We start from the raw sequence: 5826 nt of genomic DNA, 5'->3' as shown, positions 1-5826 counted from the left end.
GCACAATAATCTTCACAAGAACATCAACTCCTACCGATCTCTCTTGAAATCCTCCTTTACCTGATCCTCTCTCATTTCAACGACATACCTTAGTTTCCTCAAATAAGTCACCTTAAATAAATTATTTAAATTGAAAACATAAATGTGACTTCTTTTTGAAATTTTTCAATCTGACTTATCACTTTAACTGTTGATTCTTTTTCTTTATGATGTCCACTCATTTATATCCATGATTTTCTGTATGAATTCTTGTCTCAAAACCATATTCTTTTTCTGCAGAAAAATCATATTTATACATCAGGAGCTTCATGTACTAATATTGCCGTAATCAGAGGAGCTCTTCGTGCTAAAAAACCAGAGCTGCTCACTGTCATATTGCCGCAGAATTTGAAAAAGCAACCCCCAGAAAGTCAAGAGTTACTGAATCTGCATTTTCTTTGGTAAGAATTGAGGATTGATTGTCATTGGAATTATCAAAACCACAAGGTTTGCTGTAGCTAAAGTTTCATATACATTTTTGTTTAAAATATATGTTCCCACTATGCAAAATATCAATCTACTGCTCTAAGATGCCTTCATATGTCTCAGATTCTTCACCCTTTCATGAGTTTATGTGCCTAGAAAGATGGTCTAGGAAAACTTGTACGACAAATGATAATGATGCAATGATTTATGGATTTCCAGGTACAAAATGTGATAGAAAAACCACACAATGATCATCTTCCATTGATAGAGGCCAGCAGGTATGCTTGTTTTGCTTTTGAGGAAGCACGCTTAATTTCCCATTGTCCTGTTTCTTATTTCCATATGGAGATTAAAATTTAAAGGAGCATCATTAGAAATCAATTTTGATGATTAACTTAATGTCGTGGGTTTGATTAAACAATCGCAAGGCCCTTCAATATACTTGATATATGAGTTTTTGCTTTTGAGGAAGCACGCTTAATTTCCCATTGTCCTGTTTTTTATTTCCATATGGAGATTAAAATTTAAAGGAGCATCATTAGAAATCAATTAGAAATTCTGTTTAGACATTTTATTTCTTCCAATATTTGGCGATTCTGTAGCCAACTCTATGAACTGCTTTATCTTGTTGCTGACCATTAAGCTGACTATTAAAATTATTTTTTAATTCTTTATTTTGTAGTTTAAATGTGGATGCTTATTTATTTTCTGGTTCATGCTGACATGATAAAAACCGTAGAATATATTATGCCTGAACATGCAAGGCAACTGTTTTAAATTGGCATAACAGCCTTTTTGTTTTTTTTTTTGGTGATGATCTTTGAGTTATACCTCATTTTTCTCACCAAATTACTACCAACTCCAGCTTATGGCTATTCTAGTTAATGTTTGGCTAATCTATGTAATTATTTGTTTTTTATTTAAATGAATATGCTGCTCAATTGGTGAAACAGAAGATGGATTATTTGTTTTGCGTTCCCTGAAATTGCCAATGATATGTATAAAAATCAGAATCAGAAAATACTAAAGCTCTTTAAGAAGTTCCCTGAAATTGCCAATGATGTGCTTTGCGTCCCCTGAAATTGACAAAGAATGGATGTCAAAGTCTTGGTTATCATCAGCTTGAAAATATACATATTAACATTATATCTTTTATTCTCTATAGTGTTACTTACTAAAAGAATGGACAAAGAATGGATGTCAAAGTCTCGGTTATCAAGGGAATATGAGCATGGAGTAGAGTCTTTCTTGAAATTTGCAATAAAAAATGCCGAGGATCGGGAAGCAATATCTTGTCCATGTACAAAATGTGGTAATCTGAAGAAGAAAAAGGTAGAGACTATAAGGGCACACATGTATTCTAATAGTATAGATTTGACATATCATACTTGGATATGGCATGGTGAAAGGTCTGCGATGAAGAACTCAAATAATGATCGTGATCAAGAAAGGGAAGATGTACCAAAGTTTGACGCCGAGGAACCAATAGATATGGTACATGCTGCATTTGATAGTTATGCTGAGAATCCAACCACATTCAAAAATCTACTTGAAGATGCTGAGAAACCTTTATATCCTGGATGCAGTAAATTTACAAGGTTATCTGCAGTTGTAAAATTATTCAACTTGAAAGCCAAATATAGTTGGAGTGACAAAAGTTTCACCGACCTACTCAATTTGTTAGGAGAAATGCTTCCAGATGACAACGAATTGCCTTTATCTTTCTACGATGCAAAGAAAAGCTTGTGTGCATTAGGGATTACTTATGAGAAAATTCATGCTTGCCCTAATGATTGCATCTTATACCGGAAGGAGTATGAGGATATGAACAGTTGTCCTACTTGTGGGATGTCAAGGTGGAATATGGGCCAAAAAGATACGATAAAGGAAGGAGTTCCTGCAAAGGTTCTATGGTACTTCCCTCCAATTCCGAGATTTGTACGAATGTTTCGAAATAAGGAGTTTTCCAAGGAGCTGACTTGGCATGCTGATAAAAGACTTAATGACGGATACTTACGCCATCCAGCTGATGCACCTTCTTGGAAATTAGTAGATCACAAGTGGCCAAATTTTGCTGCTGATTCAAGAAATCTTATATTGGCCATTTCAGCTGACGGGATCAATCCCCATGGTATGATGAGTTCTACATATAGTTGTTGGCCAGTTTTAATGATCACTTACAATCTTCCCCCGTGGTTGTGTATGAAGAGAAAATTTATGATGCTCACAATGTTGATTTCTGGTCCCAAACAACCAGGAAATGATATCGATGTTTACTTAGCACCTCTAATCGATGACTTGAAATTCCTATGGGATACAGGTGTTGAAGCATATGATGCATATAGACAAGAAACCTTCTCGCTCAGAGCTGTCTTGCTGTGGACCATCAATGACTTTCCTGCATATGGAAACATGTCAGGATGTATTGTGAAAGGATATCACACATGTCCGATTTGTGGTGAAGAAACATATTCAACAAGGTTGAAACATAGCAGGAAAATGTCGTACACAGGCCATAGAAGGTTTCTACCTGCAAATCATCCTTATCGAAGGCAAAGAAAGGCATTTAATGGGTACCAATAGTTCAACCCTGCACCCAAACCATTGAGTGGCGATGAAGTGTTAAAAAAAGTCGATGGAATTCATTGTCATTGGGGAAAAATGAGAAAGAAGATTCAGTCCACGAAAGATGATGTAAAACCATCCTTCAAAAAGAAATCAATTTTCTTTGAACTTGAGTATTGGAAATATCTATATGTTAGACATGTTCTTGATGTGATGCATATAGAAAAGAACGTCTGTGAAAGTCTTCTCGGTACGTTTCTTGACATTCCGGGAAAAACAAAGGATGGAATTGCAGCTAGATTAGACCTTGCTGAAATGAATTTGAGGACAGATTTGGCTCCAGTGATGGGGGAGAAGAAATCTTTTCTGCCAGCAGCATGTTATACACTTACAAAAGATGAGAAAAGAAAGATTTTGAATTCTTTGTGTGGAATGCAATTACCTACATGTTACTCATCCAACGTTAAAAACTTTGTTTCGATGAAGGACTTGAAACTTGTTGGCCTTAAGTCACACGACTACCACACTTTAATGCAGCAATTACTTCCAGTGGCCATACGTGGTGTCTTGCCCAAACATGTCAGAGACTCTATCACTCGTTTGTGCTTCTTCTTCAATGAGCTATGTAATAAAGTGATGGATCCCTCAAAGTTGGATGAGCTGCAGAGAGAGATTGTGATCATATTGTGTTTACTTGAAAAGTATTTTCCACCTTCGTTTTTTGACATAATGATTCATTTAACAGTTCATCTTGTGCGAGAGGTGAAATTATGTGGCCCAGTTTGGTATAGGTACATGTATCCCTTTGAAAGATACATGAAGATTTTGAAAGGTTATGTGCGAAATCGCAATAGACCGGAAGGTTGCATGGCTGAATGTTATATTGCTGAAGAGGCGGTTGAATTTTGCTCAGACTATCTTGGTAGTTTGCACACAATTGGGATCCCTACAAGTCATCGACAAATAGAACTTACTAAACCTTTGTCGGCTGCAATTGTGCAATCCATTGCTGAGGATGAGTTGCAACAAGCACATCGTTATGTATTGGAAAATGATGTTGACACTGATCGCTATATTGAGTAATTTCTTCCACTTACTAATATGTTCATTAAGTTTTCTTAAATCTACATGTTTGCTTACTCGTAATAATAATTTGAATAGGGAACACATGGCATATTTGAATGCAAGATTTCCACAAAGGGCTACACTACAAGAAAATGTTAATTCAACAACACACAAAAGACAACGGTTTTATGGCAAAACCGTTGTCTTGGACCCTTTAACAACGGTTTTCACTAAAACCGTTGTCTTTAAACATTTTTTTTTTATCAAAGACAACGGATTTTGAAAAACCGTTGTCTTTCTGGGGCAAAAGACAACGGTTTTTAAAAACCGTTGTCTATTAGCGGGTTTTTTTGAGCTACAACAACGATTTTTGGAAACCGTTGTCTTTGTGCATTTTTTTAAGGTCAAATACAACGGTTTTTAAAAACCGTTGTCTTTAAGCGGATTTTTTGAAGCTACAACAACGATTTTTTATAATCCGTTGTCTTTGATATTTTTATTCTTATTTTTATTTTTATTTTTAAAAATGATATATTATTGAGAATTTACTTATTCTAGCCCACATTAGTAGGCTATTTTTAAAAATAGCCTTCATTATTAAATATTATAAAATATAACCTTTTATAGTTTAATAATCCAAAAATTCCCTTTCCTTATTCATTCCATTATCTCAATAAAATATTACAACTTAGAGAAATAAGAATCACTTTCCTAAATAATTGAAATAAAATTATTTCATTATGCATTATTTATTTTCTTCATGAATAATTAATTTATCATCGTGATAATAATAATATATTAATATGAAGAAATAATTATAATTAATTAAAATAATTATATTAATGATAAACATGAAAATTATATTAATACTTATAATAATCGTAATAAGTATAATACTAAATGATAAGAAATGACTTGATATTGATAACATTAATCATAAATTGAATAATAAAATTATGTATTCTTAATGAATAATTAATTTTTCATCATGATAATAATAATAATAATATCATATTAATATGAATGATAATAAATTAAAATATTAAAAATAATGAGAATTTATTAAAATAATTATATTAATGATAAAAGTAGAAATTATATTAATAATTTTAATAATCCTAATAAATATAATACTAAATGATAAGGAATAATTTGAGATCGATAATATTAATCACAAAACAAATATTAATTTTAAATAATAATCTGAAGAATATTTAACAGGGAATAATAATAAATAAACTAATAATATTTTTTAAAAGGGAAACTAATAATATTATTAATGACAATATATAGTAGTGTTAATAACAATACACAAGGATTATACTTATTTATGTTGAGTTTTTTTAGTCATGAATTTGTATTTATAGATCAGATAATAATAACAATAACTATTACAATTAATTCATGCTAAGAATTTATAATTATATAAAAGTTATATTATAAATATAAATTAAATATAAAATAAATCTGAATATAAAAACAAATGCAATTAAATTAAAACACAAGTGCAATAGACCAATTATTTAATAAAATATCTTATCATATTAGTTCAAATTAATATGTTTGTATGTTTAATGTAATAATGTGTTAAAGGATATATTTGAAACTTAAGGCTAGTTTTAAAAATTAACTTACATTAAGGTTATATTTGATTATTGGTATTTGTAAAAGTCCATTTTAAAAAATCTCTCTATATTATTTTCTTTTCCTATACGTGCACCATCTATTCCA

The 5826-nt window shown here is 31.6% G+C and overlaps 1 long non-coding RNA gene across 1 annotated transcript; it reads left to right on the top strand.

The window, feature by feature from the left end:
• Positions 1-284: 284 nt before the first annotated feature.
• On the top strand, positions 285-1890 carry LOC140860132 (uncharacterized). Its single transcript, XR_012143603.1, has 3 exons — positions 285-440; positions 685-743; positions 1838-1890. It is a non-coding gene; the product is annotated as an uncharacterized lncRNA (long non-coding RNA).
• Positions 1891-5826: the final 3936 nt, after the last annotated feature.

Source organism: Henckelia pumila, chromosome 4 (assembly GCF_033568475.1).
Source record: "Henckelia pumila isolate YLH828 chromosome 4, ASM3356847v2, whole genome shotgun sequence".
NCBI lineage: Eukaryota > Viridiplantae > Streptophyta > Magnoliopsida > Lamiales > Gesneriaceae > Henckelia > Henckelia pumila.
Note: the sequence above shows the minus strand (reverse complement) of the source record. Positions and strands in the feature narration are given on the sequence as shown.